The sequence below is a fragment of the Danio aesculapii genome, chromosome 25, assembly GCF_903798145.1.
Source record: "Danio aesculapii chromosome 25, fDanAes4.1, whole genome shotgun sequence".
In the NCBI taxonomy this organism is placed as follows: domain Eukaryota; kingdom Metazoa; phylum Chordata; class Actinopteri; order Cypriniformes; family Danionidae; genus Danio; species Danio aesculapii.
The window spans coordinates 4403402-4425840 of record NC_079459.1 but is presented as its reverse complement, the minus strand read 5'-3'; the positions used below and the strand labels follow the sequence as shown (position 1 = coordinate 4425840).

Here is a 22439-nt window from a genome sequence, read left to right as displayed (position 1 = left end):
AGCTTCATTCGCATGTCAAATTTACTTAATTCATGCGTCAAATTTGACTCATTCGCGTGTCAAATTTGCTTCATTCGCACATTAAATTTGCTTCATTCGCACATACAATTTGCTTCATTCGCACATCAAATTTGCTTAATTCGCACCTCAAATTCGCTTAATTCGCACATCAAATTCGCTTCACATCAAATTCGCTTAATTCGCACATCAAATTCATTTCACATCAAATTCATTTCATTCGCACATCAAATTCACTTCATTTGCGCCTCAAGTTCACTTTATTCACACATCAAATTCGCTTAATTCGCACATCAAATTCGGTTCATTTGCGCCTCAAATTTACTTTATCAGCACATAAAATTAGCTTCCTTCGCACATCAAATTAACTTCATTCACACATCAAATTCACTTCACCACTTCACATCAATTCGTTTCATCAGCACATCAAATTTACTTCATTCGCAAATCAGATTCACTTCACATCAAATTCGCTTAATTCGCACATCAAATTCACTTCACATCAAATTCGCTTAATTCGCACATCAAATTCACTTCACATCAAATTCGCTTAATTCGCACATCAAATTCACTTCACATCAAATTCACTTAATTCGCACATCAAATTCACTTCACATCAAATTCGCTTAATTCGCACATCAAATTCACTTCACATCAAATTCGCACATCAAATTCACTTCACATCAAATTCGCTTATTCGCACATCAAATTCACTTCACATCAAATTCACTTAATTCGCACATCAAATTCACTTCACATCAAATTCACTTCACCACTTCACATCAATTCATTTCATCAGCACATCAAATTCACTTCATTCGCACATCAAATTCACTTCACATCAAATTCGCTTAATTCGCACATCAAATTCACTTCACATCAAATTCGCTTAATTCGCACATCAAATTCACTTCACATCAAATTCACTTAATTCGCACATCAAATTCACTTCACATCAAATTCGCTTAATTCGCACATCAAATTCACTTCACATCAAATTCGCACATCAAATTCACTTCACATCAAATTCGCTTATTCGCACATCAAATTCACTTCACATCAAATTCACTTAATTCGCACATCAAATTCACTTCACATCAAATTCACTTCACCACTTCACATCAATTCGTTTCATCAGCACATCAAATTCACTTCATTCGCACATCAAATTCACTTCACATCAAATTCGCTTAATTCGCACATCAAATTCACTTCACATCAAATTCACTTAATTCGCACATCAAATTCACTTCACATCAAATTCGCTTAATTCGCACATCAAATTCACTTCACATCAAATTCGCACATCAAATTCACTTCACATCAAATTCGCTTAATTCGCACATCAAATTCACTTCACATCAAATTCGCACATCAAATTCACTTCACATCAAATTTGCTTCATTTAAATTTCAAATTCGCTTCATTTGCATGTCAAATTTACTTTATTCATGCGTCAAATTAGCTTCATTCGCATGTCAAATTCGCTTCATTCAAGTGTCAAATTTGCTTCATTCGCACATCAAATTCGCTTCATTCAAGCGTCAAATTTGCTTCATTCGCACATCAAATTCGCTTCATTCAAGCGTTTGCTTTACAAAAAGTACATCAAAATTAGAACGATCTTCATCTAAATTATATGGTCAATAAATCATGACACCATGTTTATAATGTAACACATTAAATTTTAATTAAAACAACTTAATATTTAAAATCATACAAGCTTTTTTAAACTAGTTCAAATTACTTGTAATGTTAATCAGATTCAGATTAAACTGATTCAAAAATATTTTCGTTTACAGTGCATTTTAAAACAACTGCAGTCAAGGCAATAGCAACAAATAACCCTAATTGCTAAGTAGTGTACAGGGTACATGCTGAGTATTGAATACTGCTTATTGTAGCACACGACACAACTGTTGTAATTCATTATGACTGCTCCATTACTATGTTTCGAGTAAGGCTAAGGCTGTCTGCACATCTGTGATACAGCTGCAGCCAGACACAGTGTAGAGGTCACTAGGACAGATTCTTCTGGAAAAACGCCATCTAATCTCGGCTGCAAAGACTGGAAAAATCAAACCGCATCGTAGTTTCAGACTTGAAAGGGGCCAAATGTAGCCCACCCCTTCGAGGATGATTAGTGATGCTCCTCTGTGCGGCGGGGGTCACCGGGAAGGGGAGTGATTAAATTAGTCTCCAAGCTTTGCTCACTACCTAACAGCCATGGACGGAATCAGATATGTCTGTCTGCACATGGCTAAGCTACGTTTAGCAAGAGCGGCGCATGTGAAGTCCGTGTTTTACGAGAAAAATCAGCGCTTGGCACTTGACCCAGTTGAAAAAAGGGACACAATACAGTGTATTAGGTATTTGCAGTATTAACATTGGCCTATATCAATTCTTGTCATTTTGACATATAATCAGTAATGCTAATCATTTGTTATGACTGATTGAGCTGATTGAGCACTAACACTAATATATATAATACTATTTAGCATGCTAGTGTGTTTAATGACATTATTTTTAGCCCAATGCTAGCGTAACCTAACCTACTAACATAACATAGCATACTAACTAGTGCTGTCAAACAATTAAACATGATTATACTACTATAATCATACTATTTAGCATGCTAGCGTGTTTAATGACATTATTTTTAGCCCAATGCTAGCGTAACCTAACCTACTAACATAACATAGCATACTAACTAGTGCTGTCAAACAATTAAACATGATTATACTACTATAATCATACTATTTAGCATGCTAGCATGTTTAATGACATTATTTTTAGCCTAATGCTACCATGTTTCTAGCATGACCTAGCACACTAACTAGTGCCGCCAAACAATTAATCATGATTATACTGTACTTCTATAACAATACTAATTAGCATGCTAGTGTGTTCAATGACATTGATATAATGACATTATATCAATGACAATTAATCATGATTAAACTACTAAAGGCTAATAATACTAATTAGCATGCTAGTGTGTTTAATTACATTATTTTTAACCCAATGCTAGCATGTTTCTAACATGACCTAGCATCCTAACTAGTGCTGTCAAACAATTAATCATGATTATCCTTCTACAACAATACTAATTAGCATGCAAGTGTGTTTAATGATATTATTTTTAGTCCAATGCTAGCATGTTTCTATGACTTAGCATACTAACTAATGCTGCCAAGCACTGTCAAACAATCACGATTATACAACTATAATAATACTATTTAGCATGCTAGCGTGTTTAATAACATTATTTTTTAGCCTAATGCTACCATGTTTCTAGCATGACCTAGCATACTAACTAGTGCTGCCAAACAATTAATCATGATTATCCTTCTACAACAATACTAATTAGCATGCTAGTGTGTTTAATTACATTATTTTTAACCCAATGCTAGCATGTTTCTAACATGACCTAGCATCCTAACTAGTGCTGCCAAACAATAATCATGATTATCCTTCTACAATAATACTAATTAGCATGCTAGTGTGTTTAATGACATTATTTTTAGACCTAGCATACTAACTAGTGCTGCCAAGCACTGCCAAACAATTAATCACAATTAAACAACTATAATAATACTATTTAGCATGCTAGTGTGTTTAATGGCATAATTTTTAACCCAAGGCTAGCATGTTTCTAACATGACTTAGTATACTAACTAGTGCTGTCAAATAATTAATCATGATTAATTGTTTGACAACACTAGTATGCTAGGTCATATTAGAAACATGCTTTGTCGCTAGCATTGTGCTAAAAAACTGCCTAAGCTGGTCAGACTGGTTTAGCACTCCCAGCCTGGCCCAGGCTTTGACCACTTTTGAGTGTCACAGAAGGTTTGATATGACCTAGCTAGTGCTGTCAAACAATTAATTATGATTGATTGTTTGACGGCACTTTTATGTATAATATAATTTAGCATGCTAGCGTGTTTAATGACATTATTTTTAGCCCAATGCTAGCATATTTCTAACGTGATCTACAGTAGCATACTAACTAGTGCTGTCAAACAATCAATCATGATTTGGTCATGTTAGAAATCTGCTAGCATTGGGCTAAAAATAATGTCATTAAACATGCTAAATCAAACTATTCTAAACAAATAAAACTGCCTAAGCTGGTCAGACTGGTTTTAGCTGGTTTTAGCATTGCTTTGACCACTTTAGAGTATCACAGAAGGTTTAGATATATAAAATTGACCATACAAATGTATAGAATAAGGAGTTTTGACATTTAATTTATTATTGTTCACACACACTAGGGTAGTCGAAAGTATCGAGGTCGGCACTGATCGGTACTAAAATGCTAACATTTAAAGCACTGTTGAGCACATTCTTAAACACCGCTGATTGGCCATTGTGTTCACATGCTCAACAGAAATTACTGTGATTGGCCATTAAGGTTTTCAACACATTTTACCACAAAACACATTTTAACATCAGCTTATTTTTATAAACATGAGTGAAAAGTAGCACTATCAATCCCTAAATATGTTGCACATGCTTCTGGGTCGTCTCATGACAACCCAAATGCGTATTTTTAACGAATTTACCCACATGTTTCTTACACTGACAAAACACCACTGAGGAGATTTACCAAAATGTGTCTTCTCATCAAACAATGCACGTTTGAGATCTCAACTCGAGCCCCCGCCAAACCCCCTGCGGATTAATCCAATGTGGCTCCGCTTGCATGGCGGCCTCATAATTCACCACAGCCTTTCTCCCCTGGCAACGGAAAAATCAAATCAAATTGTAAATACTGCACATATTTCCATTGCCACGATTCGCTCTTCCTCGCTCAACGGTTTTTCTTGCAGCAATATTGACGGTCATTAAATCAATGCATCTGTAATCCTGCCTGTAGAGCTGATTAGGGATCAGCGATAAGGAAATTAACTCTAGCTGGGACCATGGGACTGATAACAGGTGAAGTCATGGTCACTTTAACGGAGATCTGAAGATTCCTGTCTGAATAAATCACCTTGATGCCTCCAGAACATTCGTTTTAGAGAGTTCTTCAGATTTCACATTGGGGTGTACCTTTTTATCATGCGACATTTGCATAGCCTCTTTTGAAAAGGAATGAGATGGAGGCAAATGAGAAACGGATTCAGAGTTCAGCTTGTGGTACTTAAGATAAGATCTTTAAAAATGCATGCAGCGCATAACATTTCTGTGGAGCAATACAAAATGATGCACCTTTTGAATAAGAGATCTGTGACAAAACCATCTGTAATTGGTAGTCGAATTCGGTAGTGGCCAAGAATTCCATATACACTACCTGACAAAAGTCTTATCGCCTATTCAAGTTTTAGGAACAACAAATAATAACTTGACTTCTAGTTGATCAGAAGTGGCTTATATGAAAGGCAAACCCTCTAGATTACACTTATTTTACCAAAATATGATTATGCCTTGATTTTTAATTATTTAATTAGGACAGTAAGGTCTGACTTTGCTTAAACTAAAGTCTTGTCACTGAACAGAAATAATGTACAGTATAGAATATAAAGTCATGGTGCCGTGAATATAAAGTCATCTGGAATTGCAAAGAAAGCGTTCTTGCAGGACTTACAGAGCTCATCAAGAGTCTTTGGATTCCTCCATCTTACCCCAGACATGCTCAATAAAGTTCATCTCTGGTGACTGGGCTGGCCAATCCTGGAGCACCTTGACCTTTTTTCATTTGTTTTGATGTGGAGGCTGAGGTATGCTGCAGAATTTGCCCTCTCCTGTGGTTTATAATGTAATGGGCAGCATAAATGTCTTGATAACTCAGGCTGTTGATGTTGCCATCCACTCTGCAGATCTCTCGTGCGTCCTCATACTGAATGTTACCCCAAACCATGATTTTTCCCTTACCAAACTTGACTGATTTCTATGAGAATCTTGGGTCCATGCAAGTTCCAGTAGGTCTTCTGCAGTATTGTGATGATTGGGATCCAGTTCAACAGATGATTCATCAGAAAAATCGACCTTCTGCCATTTTTCCAAACGATCAACTAGAAGTCAAGTTATTATTTGTTGCTCTTACAACTGGGATCGACGACAAGACTTTTGTCAGGTAGTGTAGGTGCATCTCTAAAAAATGGCCAATAAGCAATAATGTAACAAGAATTTGTGTACATTTAGCAAATTACATATGAGATTGCCAAAAAGTTAAACACAAGAGCCGATGCATGTTAAAGATTCCATCAAATCACATCACCCAAAGGCCAAACTTTATGCCTGGGGTCTGTACAATGAAGCTAATTTAGCTAACTAGCCAGTTAAGTTTCATTTTGGTTTGCACCAATATTGGGCTTTAGGTAATATGAAGGCAACTCGACCTTAATCACTTTTTGTTGCCATAGTATTAGGGCTGCACAGTAAATCATTTTAACATTAGCATTATCATTTTAGCATTATTAGCATTTTAGCATTATCGCAATGTGCAAATCCACGATAGTCACATGCAAGATCTGCAATGTCAAGGTAGGATTAGGGTTGGGTCGATAGTCAATGCCATTGTCCATCGTCGATGGCCGATAGACATCATGATACTGAGCTGGCATTGCGATCCTCTGCTCCGCCACCGTCGCAGCAGCGACCCGCTCACGAATAATACACAGAGCCCCGTTTACACTAATACGTCTTAGTTTTAAAATGGCATTTTAGAATGAAAACGATCCATTTCCACACTGCCGTTTCACTTAGCATTTCTGAAAAGCCCTCCTTTCCCACTATACCGCTGAAAACGCACATCACGTGACCACACACACACACAAACTCTGTCATGTGCTGCAGTGTAGGCTATGCGCGCGTCTGACTCAGAGCTCCAGCAGTCACCCCAAAAAGCAGTGCACGTCGGACAGATTATTAAGGATGTACGGCTGGATTGTGTCTCACTATAGTTGTTAAACGTGATATTTAATTAATCTGGTCTCTATCTAACGGCTCTTCGGTCTTTTGAATCTATCAGGTGATGTCACAGCGTCAGTACACTGCTTCAATCTTTTGCTGTCACAATTGTACTTAGTAATTTTAGGGAAAACCTCAGATACTGTTGGTTGGTTCCTGTTGGTTGTGCACCTTTTTTGCCAACCAAGTTTGTCGATGCCATTATAACGACACAGATCACTCTGCCTATTCATGCCAGATTTCTATGGAAAAAGTGATTGACAGGTGGTAATTTGTGTGTAACTTCTCTTTATTTATTTATTTATGATTTGGTTATGGGTAAAACAAAGACCATGTGGGTCAGGTAGTTGAAACGGTAGGCTACAAATAATTAATTCGTTATGAATTAATTAATTAATTATTCATAACTAATTAATTCACTGCTGCCTACAATGACAATGCCATCGTCCATTGCGATGTTTCACATTAGACATCGTACAATAACAAATTGGTCGACATTGCCCAACCCTAGTTTGGATTATTATTAACCTGCAACCACAGTTCACACCACATGATTTGATTGCAAAGTTCAACCATAATTAATATAACAGTATGCAAGTGCATGTTTTTTTTTTGACATTTTTCAAGGCTTGTGATTACGATTTCAAATGAATTTAAACCATTTGAGCACAGAAATATAAAGTTTGCCACTTTTAAGAAAGAATGCTTGTGTTTATTTATACAATAAAGGCTCCATGCAGTGTTATTTTACATTTGATTATTACATTTCTGTACCTCGTTACCACAGAAAACCATGAACTGCAGTTTATTTTATTTTTTCATTGTTCTATTGTTTTTATCCGTGCTGTAATTTGTTAATTTTATAAATTTTGAGATCATTTTGTACCTTTTATGCAGATGCACTCAACTACAAAATCCCAGTCAAAGTCAATCTCCCAATCAAATGCCAATAAAATGATGAATTCTTTCCAAATAGAGTTCCTAATACATTTATTCCTTTTTCCTTCGGCTTAGTCCCTTTGAATGTCCCTTTGAATGAACCGCCAACTCATCCAGCATATGTTTTACACAGCAGATGCCCTTCCAGCTGCAACCCAGTACTAGGAAACATCCATACACACTCATTCACACACTACGGCCAATTTAGCTTATTAAATTCACCTATATCACATGTCTTTGGACTTGTGGGGGAAACCGGAGAACATGCAAACTTGCAAAAAGTATTGCAGTATCTATTTTTTCCAATATCGTGCAGGCCTACAAGGTATTATGGAGCAGCTGAGCTACCTTCAAGGTGCCTAAAACCCAGAACTGGTGTAAACGAAACGAAAACATAACTAGACAGCTAGCTAATGCTAGGTCATCCCAGGTCATCCATTTACCATAACTCTAAGTAGAAGCTAGATAATCACTGAATCCCATTCAAGCTCATGACAATCCATTACAGACTGCAAGACACACCTTTCTACATTTCCCATATTCCTATCAAGTATTCTATGAACCTTCCTGAGCATGTGACCCATTCTTTTGTCTACAAGACAACACCGTCTGCACAACACTCACTCCACCCATCACATTCAGAACTGTATTTCGGCTTATTTTGGCAGCAGCTTTGGTGCATGTTTGCACTTATGTCCTTTTGTGACAGCACGCCGTGCATTTATCTGCCACTGATATTAACGGACTCATTTGCCTCAGAGAATCACAGCACCTTGTGTTCCTCCACTATTAATAAAAGACACCCTTTACACAGCATTCATGAGCAGAGCTCTCAAGAGGCCAACACTCGGTGCATATTCCATGTAATGAGGCAGCCCATGAATACGCCATACTTTAATGAGCAGAGTATTATATATTAAACACGAATGGAGAAACAGCCAGACATAAATGCAATGCCGCAGAGGGAAAAATAAAATAGTATATTGGCTCCAATGAAGCCCCATTGCGTCAAGCTAACGAGACAGGGTAATGACTGAAGCACTACATTAAATACCTGAAGTAAGCTTGCAGAGATCAACACATTTATTTTCACATAGGGAATGATCCAAAATTCTTCCTCTATTGAAAGAAATCAGTGCCGTGATGCCCAAAACAGAACCTCTGCAAGCAAGCATCATGTGTGAATGCAAGGGTTACATACAAAATACTCTCACAGTAGCATACTTTGAAAATCCTCCAGAAATAGTACACTGTCTTTTTAAACACAATTGGGGATGTGCTAATCCTAATCTTGCATACTATATAGGACAGATATTATGCAAATTGGCATTCAGCCCTATTTGTTTGATTGCACCCCTGTGAATTGCTTCAATTTTATGCAGCTTTCTGGCTTGGAGATGAAGGGGACGGCACAGATTTGCTTACTCTCCTTAAATTTCAATTGGTAATTAAAATTCAGCTTGGGTTTGTGAGGTGAGACGCAATGCTATTTCCCTTTGCTGTGAGATTTTGTTTCAAACAAGCAAATGGATGGGAAATCAGAACAACACCATGTCAAAGCGGATGAAAGAGACAAGATGAACTTGACCTTGGACATGATATTATTTATGCTAGTAAACACAATTTTTGGTTGCTGGTTAATATTTAAAAATGACTTGAAACTGGATTGGATGGATGAATGGTTTGGTTTTGTCTGGATTGCTTTTGGTTTGGTTTGGTTTGGTTTAGTTTAGTTTGGTCTAGATTGGATTGGATGGTTTGGTTTGAATTGGAAGGTTTTGGTTTGGTTTGGTTAGGTTTGGTCTGGTCTGAATTGGATGATTTGGATTGGGTTGGACTGGATGGTTTGGTTGGGTTTGGTTTGGTTTGGTTTAGTTTGGTTTGGTTTGGTTTGGTTTGGTCTGGTCTGGTCTGGTCTGGTCTGGTCTGGTCTGGTTTAGTCTGGATTGCATGATTTGGACTGGATTGGATTGATTTGGCCTGGTCTGGTCTGGTCTGGTTTGGTCTGGATTGGATGATTTGGATTGGGTTGGATTGATCTGGTCTGGTCTGGTTTGGTCTGGATTGGATGACTTGGATTGGGTTGGATTGGTTTGGTTTGGTCTGCTCTGGTCTAGGTTAGTTTGGTCTGGTTTGGTCTGGATTGGATGATTTGGATTGGATTGGATTGGATTGGATTGGTTTGGATTGGATGCTTTGGTTTGGTTTGGTTTGGTTTGGTTTGGTCTGGTTTGGTCTGGATTGGATGATTTGATTGGGTTGGATTGGGTTGGATTTGATTTGATTTGATTTGATTTGATTTGATTTGATTTGATTTGATTGGTTTGGTCTGGATTGGATTCAATTGAATTGAATTGAATTGAATTGAATGGTTTGGATTGGTTTGGTTCAGTTTGATCTGGATGATTTGGATTGGGTTGGGTTGGGTTGGGTTGGGTTGGGTTGGTTTGGTCTGGTTTGGATTGGACCGTTTAGGTTGGTTTGGTTTGGTCTGGTTTGGATTGGTCTGGTCTGGTTTGGATTTGACCGTTTAGGTTGATTTGGTTTGGTCTGGTTTGGACTGGTCTGGTTTGGTTAGGTCTGGTTTGATCTGGATTGGATTAATTTGGTCTGGATTGGATTGGATGATTTGGTTTGGTTTGCTTTGCTTTGGATGAAAACAGAAATGTTTATATAAAATCAAACTGCATGTAGTGTCCCTAACAACATTGGAATCTGCTAAATATCATTAAAAGACTGTAGCTTATCAAAAGACTGTAATTTCATTACATTTATTTAGGAGAATTACAATGCATTAGCCAGCAGCAATCAGGTAACAAAGGAACATGGACAAGAGAGACTAGAAACAGCTATTGAGTGTACTGTAATACGATACAGTGCCTTTCTACCAGATACAAAAGAACCTCAAAGGCAACTCACTCATCACAGCTATTTGGCCGTGTCTCTGTCCTGATAAATGTCCTCCACCCAGCTCTTCATTAGAAGTGCAAATACACACAGGCAAACAACTCTGTACGTGGACACCAGGAGAATTGAGCAGCTGTCTTCAGCTACAGTGTGCTTGTTCCTGAGCATGATGCCTTAATCATTTAGAGGACAAATAATCATAACTACACTGTGGAGGTAAGAATCCTCAGAGATCCTGACATTATCTTTTCTTCCACCCTCTCATATGCACCGCATTGGGCTGCTAATTGCTCCGGCGATTAGAACGGACAGCTAAAGTAGAGGGTAATGAAAAAGCTCATGTGCTGAATTAAACAGGCCCTGCAGTGAGATTGTCCACACTGCAGACACATCCCACAGCACACCCACTATAAGCAGTCCAACCAAACAGCTTGTAAAGCAAGCCACGGCATGTTTCTTAGATATGACATCTGATGTATCACTCATGTCGAGTCAGTTTAACCACTAACTGCAAAAGCAACTACATCTAATTATGACCTTATGGCAAGGTCACTAATGATGCGTTATGCTATCAGTCCCTTCTCTTTTGCTTTCTGTCTAAGCTTGGTGTATCTCTCAAGTGGAAGCAGGATGTGCTTGCACACGTCTCATCCAAGTCTTAGTGTGAGGTGCTGACAACACAGAGAAGATGCAGTAATGGGTCACAATAGTTAGTAGGGCTGGGACAACATATCGATACACTGCGAATCGAGAATTGATCCTGCATTGATTCTCAAATTTTCAAAAAGCATTACGATTCACAGTGAATCAACTATGAGCACATAGTTTTTACTAACAAATGACACTGTATGCTTTCCAAACAGCCAATGCTATCGTCATTTGAGCCTAAAATAATAATTAATGAATTTAGGAAAGGTTTAAGTGAATACAAGAGTGTTCATAGTCATGGATGTGAAGTGCCATGTCTTTTACAATTGCAAGCATTGTTTTCCATGAGGGTACGCACATTAGTGTCTGTTTGCATTGCTAAGCAACATGCAGAAAACAATGAAAATAATGGGTGCAGTGCGACCCGCTTAAACTGAAATACAAGCGCACTTCTTTGTGTGCATTTGAGTTATTAGTTAAAAACTAGCCTAGAACACAATGGTTAAACCTCAGAAGCTCAGACTCAATTCCAGAGAGAATCACAATGCGTTCTGAAAAATTTAAGAATTGATCCACCAAATGTAAGTAGATTTATTGCCATAATAGTTACGATACTGGAATTCGGTACCAATTTATTTTAAAAACGTCCACTTCCCACTAACAATTCAGCGATGTTGAGCACGTTTTTAAACAGCGCTGGTTCATACAGCTCAACAGAAATGTTATTGGCTGTGAAGGTCATCAGTTCCCCTTACCCACCACTATTTACTGAGTGTAACTACAGATACAGGGACACTGGAGTGTTTCAAAGTCACGTCGATCAGCTGGTTGTCTATAAGCTGACATACAAGCGATCCGCTGATGAATCGCGGCTTTAAAACGCTCCAGTGACCCTGTATCTGTGGTTACACTCAGTAAACAGCGGTGAGTCTGTGAACTGATGACCTTCACGGCCAATCACAGTCATTTCTGTTAAGCACGAATACAATGACAATTCAGCGGTGTTTAAGAACGTGTTCAACAGTGCTCAAATGTTGGTGGGAAATGGACGTTTTTAAAATTTCTGAATTGAATTATACCGATTTCCAGTATCGTGACACCCCTAAGCCCTAATGGTCAGGGAATAAAATTGTCCAACAAAAGATTTGTCAATGTCATTTTTGATTATCATGTTTGACTTTTGCACTATAAACCCCAGGCCCCACTCCCAAATCTAACCAATACTACAAAGCTCCCTAAAGACTGAATTGTCTATGCTATTTAGGCAAATATTGAACTAGTTGATTTTGAAAAGCTGATAATATCTATCTAATATATAATATCTAAGCAGAATAAGTAAAGAAACAGTGAGGGATGCAAAGTTATAGGATAGTATAGCACAGAATAGGAGTGAAAAGACAAAGAACAGTGAAGCAAATGCAAAGGATAAGACTGAACAGGCAAAAAGGGAATGTGAAAAATGTACAAAGAGATAGGACTAACAAAGAAAGAGAAGGTGATGCGAGATAGGATCAGACTGGATCGTATAGGATAGTAAAAGAATTAAGATACGATAAGATATAAGCAAACAAAAATAGATGGAGAAACGTGAACGCATAGTGCAGGCAAATAACCAGAGAGTAATGCAATAGGATGAGGTAGGATAGGATAGGATAGGATAGGATAGGACAGGATATAGGATATAAGCAAAGAAAATGGATGGAGAAAAGTGAATGCATAGTGCAGGCAAATAACCTTAGAGTAATGCAACAGGATAGGATAGGATAGGATAGGATAGGATAGGATAGGATAGGATAGGATAGGATAGGATAGGAAAGGATAGGATAGGAAAGGATAGGATAGGATAGGATAGGATAGGACATAAGCAAAGAAAATGGATGGAGAAACAAGAAGGCGTAGTGCAGGCAAATAACCAGAGCGTAATGCAATAGGATGGGGTAGGATAAGACAGGATAGGATAGGATAGGATAGGGTGAGATGGAATAGGGTTCCATAAGATCTGAAAGGATATTGTAGGCTTTATTTGCCAGCGAAGGATGTAAATGCATACTATAAAATAGAATAAGATAGGATTTGATATGATATAACAGGACAGGAAAGGTAAACAATAAGAGGCGAGAAAGGATAGTACAGGCAAAGAAATAGGAAATGATGCAAAGGCTTAGTATAGGACAGGACAGAAAAGGCAACAAAAAGGACAGTATAGAAAAGAAAAGGCCTGGGAAAAAGAAAAGATGTGTAGCTACTGCAAGATAGGAAATGAAAGGAAGTAGGCAAGCAGAGTAGAGTGAGCGGCAGAAAGAGAGACAGAGGAAGAGAGGTTGCTGCTGTTGTTGCTGGGTCAGCAACTTGTCAGAGAGGAGCTCAGCAGAGCACAGCAGTATTCTCAAAAGTAAACAGAGAGCAAGCATGACATCTTCACTAGATGCTCGCAAGGACACCGTCCAGGCAGCTGATAACGATTCTCTGAAGATGATCTTTAAGTGGACTTAGCATTGACAAGAAGGCATTCATATACCAATGCATCTTTTCACACATATAATCATAATTGAGTTCATTCAAAAATCACTGTTAAGCTGCAATTACGAATGAGAATAAATGTTGCAGCCAGAGTGGCCATTCATTACCTGCAAATGCTGATGGAAAATCTTCCTTCAGTATCACAGAATCAATGCTTCCGCAGGAAGAACAGACAGACACCCATCGGCACCAGATCGATTTATCGTGCCATTTCTACTCTGCGCTTCATTCTGAATGAGCTGTGCAGTGAGCAATCTCTTAAGCAGTTCTGTCATTAACCTACGACTCCGGAGGGGACGGGCTGCCAAGTGGGGCTGTCTGTGTGCTGATTGGTGGGGCAATCCCATCCAGCATGGCCCCGGGAGAGCCCAATGCTAATTCTCTTAATGGACTGGAGTGATGGTGACACTGCCAAAAGTACAGTGGGCACACTCACTCTTAGCTGGAGAGAACAGAAGGAGCTGAGGGCCGCTGGTTGATACTGAGAGGATATGGCATGTGGTTTCTGGGTCAAATAAAGCTGCACTGTTTAAATTCTCTGCAACTAGCGGCACCATACGCAATTACAAAAATAAAACTCCCAAGCATACAGTTCTTGAAATTGTTACCTTTTCTAAATGACAGAAGCTATCTACTTTTACACATTTATTATTGACAGATGTGACTTGCTGAAGTGGCAATGTGCAAGTAAATAATGTTTCACAAATACAGACACTAGACAGATGTGGATATGATGCTTTAATGGGTTTTAAAAATGACTATTTATACTAATGTATTATTACTATATCCCGATGAAAACATACACACAAATCTTAAACCAGCCTATGCTGGATTGCTGGTCTTATTTCAGCAGGTTAATTTGGCTAGACCAGGGGTGTTTAAACATGGTCCTGGAGGGTCGGTGTCCTGTGATAATTCTGTAATTTCATCATGTACTAAGACTGATGGAATTTGTGCCACTTGCAAAATGAGCCTATTTCAAAAAAAAGTGAAGAGTTCCTTTAAAAGAAGCTTCAAAGTTTTCCTCGAATAAGTTCAAGGTTTTGCTTTCCCAGTTCATTTTCACAATGTGTGAACTGCAGCCTGAGGGAATCAACCACTGCCCTTTTACACAATGCCCTAGTGCGCGTGAGACGGTATCTCATGATCTCCCACAGAAAATTAATGAAAGGAAGACGTGTAAGCACTTTTTCTCTAAGACAGTCTCCTCAATACATGAGCAATCTTGCAAGCTGTGCCTTCCAAATCCATCAATAAACCCCCAAGAGCGTGTATCTTTATCTAGAGTCTATACTACCAGCATGCATCCCCTGACCCCTGGGTAAAAGGTCACAAAGGCGGCCCAAAGAATTGACCTATGGGTCAAAACAGTTCACAAGGGCCAACATTAGTAATTGCTGGATTTCTCCAGGGAACAACAAAGGTCAGAAGTAAACAACAAGCATGCTTGACTTAACACAATACTACTGAATAAATTCACAGAAGACTACAATTCAATAAATTGTCTTCTATTTGGTGACCAATAAAAAAGAAAACAGCTGACAGAACATTATAATCTTTTCAGTTTTATCCAAAAGCTGTATCTGGAAAATAGGAAGCAAAGTAAGCAATGTAACATTAAACAATAAAACAAAAAGACAGCAATAAACCACATCCAAGTGCAGAGATGATTTGAATATGATTGTGAATAATTTGCTGTGGTTTTATTGAAACATTTTGGGAAACCATGGCCTAATGTTTAAAGAGTTGGATTGCGTGGTTGCAGTTCGTACTGTAGGTTTGAGTCCCATCACTGGCAGAGATTGTAGGTGAGGGAGTGAATAACTTCCACTCTCTTCCACCCTAAATACCACAGCTGAGGTAAGTCCCTTGAGAAAGGCACCAAACCCTCAACTGCTCTACGTGTGTGTGTGTGTGTGTGTGTGTGTGTGTGTGTGTGTGTGTGTGTGTGTGTGTTGCTTTGGACATAAACATCTGTTAAATGCTAAATGCAAATCTTTAAGTGTGCTGATGTGTCGACTTATGGCTTAATCAATGTGTAACTGCACAGTGGCAGACGTGGAAATCTTTGGAACATCAGCATGTCGTTTATCCCTCGTCATTCAAACTGCAAAGCAGAATGAGACCTTAAAACATGCTGTTTAATGAGGAAATTAGCAACTGCTTGTCTAAAGTGATACAAGAGCCATATCTAGAGACATCTCAATTTGGGCCTCTGCATACCCACTTTGAGCCTCAATCGCAAATACACAGAAACATACCCTAACTTGGCAAACCATCCCATGATCCAACCCTGTTCTTAGAAATCTACATTGGGACAAAGTCAACCATTGGGTTAAAAGTGTAATTTAAAGGTAAAAATGTACCCAATGTTGGGTTTGTCCATATTTGACCCAACCTTAGGAAACAACCCCCAAGCATTTGCCACCGCAGACCATACATTAGGAAACAGTAAAGTCTTTATCTTCAACATTCATTATTATCATAATCACCTTGATCCTTATCATTATGAACAATTGCCAAACATCAACAGCAACAATCTAACAACAAGTCTCCAGGGTAAAAATCCTGGCAACTGTACAAACCAAAGTTGATCAAACAGTCACTTCCCTGACTGACCCATTTCCCAATGCCCCATGCTCCCTGAGCAGTAACCCAGCAACATGCCCACAACATAGCTACAGCGATAGAGTCCCCTCTAATCACAGCAAACCGCCCAAACTCTCGGACACACTCTGTTGGTCTACCCTTTTATTTTGTACACTTCCGATCCCGGACGAGCCCCCTCGGAGTGTCCTCTGACTGTGAGGAGAGGTGAGAGGAAATGAGCGGAGAGCTGGAAAATGTGAATGAGGGGGAGAGAATTGCTCCAACAATGAGAACCATGGAACTGACTGCACCTCCACCCCCTAGTGTTCTACACTTCAGCCGAGTTTAGCTCATCTGGAAAATCACTGGGAAATAAAGGCAAAAACGAGCGGAGGTGTGGTTCTGGAACGGTGAGCACTCGTGGGAAAGATTTTGTCATCTTGACTTAGATGAGAGCTGGCACATAACAACCACTAATGGTTTTAGAGTATATAGTGCTGTAAATATGCTGACATCCCCTGCTTTCAGGCATTATTTATTCAATGGCACAATTTTTCATCGATTGCACTTGACAGACCTAGGCACACAATACCACATTGTCCTCCACCAACGTACGCTACAAATCCACAGAGTACCATAGCTGACAATAGCACAATCTCCACCCGAGACCCCTACAAGCAGGACCCGGCCAGATGAGCAACCATTCAATGAAGAGGACTCACATGGACAAGCCCGATTAACGTTCCTCAGCCTCTGTGGAACAAAAGATGCAGCACTACATTTCTTCCTGTTATCTGCTGGCTGGTGAATGAGCTAATTTTAACCACTCAAACCACAGTAAACAGTAATCCTTGCAATTAAAATGATTGAAGGAGCTCATAAATTATCTTTTAGTGTTAAAGACAACATGATTCACAATGCATTTAGGCAATCTATTGTATTCCCAGGCAACTCTAATAAGTGACACTTCAGTATTTTGGCGGGTCATATTTCATATGTGAGGCCTTAAATGATTGGTTTTGTGACTGCTTTTATTAAAACGTATGCCATTATTTGCATTCAGTCTTGTTAGGGCTATGAAATATGACATTTAGAGTATGCAATGGGGTTGTCAAACGTATCAAATTCGGTACATTTCGGTATGACATTGGATATCGAAGTAATTTCTGTTGAGCAGGTGAACACAATGGCCAATTAGCATGTTCAACAGCGATCAAATGTTTGCAGGAAATGGAAAATTTTAGTACCGAACTCGATACTTTGGACAACCCTAGTGTGCATAAAATAAAATATTGCTATATGAGATTTTTGGCATATTGAGCAGCCCTAATTGTTGTTTTTGCTGTAAAAATACACCAAAAAATCTTTTAAGATTTAACTTGTTTGATCTTAAGAACCATTGGTCTCACAAAATTCTGGTGAGACTAACCAAAAAATATAGAATCAATACAGATTTTACTGGACCATGAAGAGGCGAACACACAACTTCTATCATTTACATCAGTGGTCCCCAACCATTTAACTACTGCGGACCAGTCAACGCTTTACAATTTTATCGTATTCCACCGTCATTTGCGATCTCCAGCAATTGATCTGCTTGCAAAGAAACTTTCCAAAGACGTCTGTTTCTCACTCATTTTGCTGCTTGCACTCAAGTGACCCGAGATGTAAGTAAGAGAATACGTTCATTTTTTAAATGAAAAGATTTGTCAAAATAAAAGATGATTCAGACTCAGATAATAAATAAAATGGAAATAATTAATGATTTCTTGTGCGCCCTGGAACCAATTGATCCACAGAGCGGTACCGGTCCGCGGCCCGGTGGTTGAAGACCACTGATTTACATTACATCAGTTATGAAGTCATGTCACACCTGTATGATTTTTATCATGTTCAGATTTCCCAAACCAACATGAGGTTAACCAAATTTTACGTGAAATGTCTCTTTAAGTCTTCTGATATAAAAGCTATCCTGGGGATTTGGTGGGGGGAGGGGTGTCATCTTTGTACGGGATGAGGTAACCTAGCCTACCAGTGGGATGGAGAGCCCAAAGGTTCATCCGAAACTAAACAGTACAGCCATAAAAACACCCACATGCATGCTCATTTCAGAACAAACTCTACACTGATTTTCTCCAATGACAATGAGCTATGAAACCTTTCGTCTCTTCATCCAACAGCTAAACATTTCCTGAGGAATTCCAACAAGGCCTGTTATTCTTGGAGATGAAACAACTTCAACAACAGAGAGAGAGGGAAAGCACTTGTTAATTGATTTGCAGAGAGAAAGGGAGTCAGTCTAGTTAATACAAGACAGCTTTTCGTTTAAGTTACCAGCTATTACAATGAATAACATTAAAGGGGACCTATTATGTCGCTTTATACAAGATGTAAAATAAGCAAGTGTATCTGTCTGCAGACTGCAAGACGGGGGTGCAACATGAAGGGGCATAACTTGTACTAATTTAGAGAGGCGCAACTTGCAGTTATCAAGATCCTATTAAACCATGCGAGATGTCACAAGATGGGGTTGTTGGCAAGATGGTAGAAATACTTAACAGAGAACATTTGAACCAAATGTTTTCTCTAAATTTATCCACAAACAAATTAATTTGATATATATATATATATATATTATTATATTCATTCATTTAGCTACTCCACCATGCAACTCGCTGATATCTTCATATCTTCATCCATTTTGTCATGACAGTTAGCCCACTCGGCGTCGCCTCCTGTGGTTGCAAATAACAGTACAATGGTGAGCGCGTCAAAGCTTCCGCTTCCTGCGGCTGTACGTTAATAACTGTGATGGTTGGGTTTAGAATTGGGGAAGTTGTAGACGTTAATAACTAATGGTTGGGTTAAGGGTTGGGGTAGGTGTAGACGTTAATAACTATAATGGTTGGGTTTAGGTTTGGGGAAGGCGTAGACGCTAATAACTGATGGTCGGGTTAAGGTTTGGGGTAGGTGTAGACGTTAATAACTATGATGGTTGGGTTTAGGTTTGGGGAAGGTGCAGACGTTAATAACTGTGATAGTTGGGTTTAGGTTTTGGGTAGGTGTAGACATTAATAACTGATAGTTGGGTTCAGGCACAAGTGTCCAAACTCGGTCCTGGAGGGCCGGTGTCCTGGAGAGTCTAGCTCAAATTTGCTTCAACACAACTGCCAAAAAGTTTCTAGTATATCCAGTAAGAGCTTGATTAGCTGGTTCAGGTGTGACTAATTAGGGTTGGAGCTAAACTCTCCAGGACACCGGCACTCCAGGACTGAATTTGGACACCCCTGGGTTAAGGGTTGGAGTAGATGTAGACGTAATAACTGTGATGGTTGGGTTAAGGGTTGAGGTAGGTGTAGACGTTAATAACTGTGATGGTTGGGTTAGGGGTTGGGGTAAGTGTAGACAATAATAACTAGGATGGTTGGGTTTAGGTTTTGGGAAGGTGTAGACATTAAACGATGATGGTTGGGTTTAGGGTTGTGGTAGGTATAGACGTAAATAACTATGATGGTTGGGTTTAGGTATGAAGTAGGTGTATAGATGTTAATAACTGTTGTTAAAAAATATAATTAATTAACTTTTACCACAAGTGGCTTGTTATATTCACACACTGTTGCCACACAAGGTGTTAAGGTGTTTAAACCCCTTATAAAAGTGATTTTTGCATAATAGATCCCCTTTAAATTGGGTGACTATTACTCTGTTAGAGTAACTTACAAGAAACGTTTTCACTCAGTCCATTGTATTTATAATGACTAGGCTTACTGTGCAGGAATACAAAGCATAATCAAATCCCAACTGCTCAGAACTGTTGATGTTGTGTTTTGACAGGGATCTCTTAATATGGTACAAAACATTCATTCATCTAACCAAAACACATCAAACTAAACTGATACTAAACCAAGCAGATCAACCACGGCCTATTACGACGCAGACTAATTACTCAGAATCAATTTTATAAGTGAAGAGAAGGAATTTTATTCAATTAGCCTAATGAACCATGCGCAATGAACATCAAAATAATGAAGAGCCTGAGAAATCAGCTACACGAAACGTTACCTCGCAGAAATCATTTCAATATCTTGCATTTGACTGCCAACCATTTTGGTCTACCACCAGCATTTTTCCAGTGTGAACATCAGGATTATTTTTCCAAAGAATATTGGGATCTTGTGGGATAGTTAGGTGGGAATTGTGGAATTCTCTTCTTCAGCATTCAGTGGTTACAACAAATTCACCAAAACAGTTTTTTCTTTTTATATAAAACACAAAGGGGCATATTTTGCTAAATATCCCAGACGCTCTTATCAAGCTCTTTAAAGGACACCATAAAACAAAATAAGAAATGCACAATGTATCTGTGGCCATATGGGTATCAGAGATAAATGCTTAATTTTAAGTTTGTCAGCCAATGAGAAGATGGGTTTGATATTATCTAACTCATTGGCTGAAGGACCAAAAGTTGGACCATTTATTAATTTTATAATTTAAATAACTTTGTAAAAATAAAACCAATGCAGCTACTGTACCTTGATTTCTCCTACATGTGTGTATATTTCTTTTTAACATTGCTATTTTATAAAAATTACTAAATTTTCAAAAAGAGTATTTCTACCTTGATTTACCATAAAGGTAAAATATCTAGCTCCTTAAGCAACTTGACTATTTCCGCCAGTTGACCCAGCAGGTACAGGACGTCAACATGATGTCAGATTGATGTTGTCCTCCAACATCATCAGGCCGACGTCAATGTCCAACTTCCAACCTAAAATCAACCAAACATCAATGATGTTACAGCTTTTATTTGTCAGGTACAGCAACCAAAACAAATATCAGTATTTGACATCAACATGACGTTGGTAAAAAAATATTGGCTTGACATTAGATTTTGGTCACTTTCAAACACAACCTAAAATTAACAAAATATCAACGTCTAATGATGTTACAGCTTGACGTGTGGATGTTACCAATATTATGTCTATCAGATGTTGGATTTTGGTTGCCATACATGACGGATAAATGTCACTATTTGACGTCAATATAATGTTGGTTTAAAATGTTGGCTTGACGTTAGATTTTGGTCACTTTCCAACACAACCTAAAATCAGTCAAATATCAACATCATGTGGCGTTGTTATTGGACATCAAAAAAACATTGTCCTTAGACACTGGCTAGACTTTGAATTTTGGTCATCTGACGTCACTTCCTAAATCTAACCTAATATTAATGTCTTATGATGTTGTGTGCCTGCTGGAGAACCACATCAGATGCATGCAGCTGGTCAGAAATCAAGATTATAAATAACAGTCTATTTATTAGTTATCAAGTGTTGGGGAAACGTACTTTTAAAAGTAATATATTACGATCTTGTGTCATTTTTTTCAACTTGGCTGGGCTTAAGATTGTAATATATTACTTTTAAAAGAAAATTTCCCAACACTGTTTATCAGCTTCCAGATATCCAGTATATTGTTCTCTCATCTCATCTCCTTTTTGTCCACTTTTCCATGGTCGGGTTGTCGGGGCAGCAATCTTAGGAGAGAACCCCAGACTTCCCTCTCCCCAGACACTTCCTCCAGCTCCTCCAGGGGAATCCAGAGGCGTTCAGGCCACCCTAGAGACATAGTCTCTTCAGCATGTCCTGGATCTTCCCCAAGGCCTCCTTCCAGTGGAACATGCCTGGAACACCTCAATAGGTAGAGGTCCAGGAGGCATCTTAAACAGATGCCCAAGTTACCTCAACTGGCATCTCTTGATGTGGAGGAGCAGAGGGTCTACTCTAAGCTCCTCCGAGGTGACAGAGCTCCTCACCCTATCTATAAGTTTGCACCCTGCCACCCTGAGAAGGAAACTCATTTCCGCTTCTTGTATCCGAGATCTTGTCCTTTCGGTTATG

At 38.8% G+C, this 22439-nt stretch overlaps 1 protein-coding gene across 1 annotated transcript in view; it reads right to left on the bottom strand.

Annotated features, from left to right (window-relative positions):
• Positions 1 to 22439, bottom strand: part of tln2b (talin 2b) — a 254218-nt gene that overhangs the window by 220623 nt on the left and 11156 nt on the right. The window lies entirely within an intron of this gene.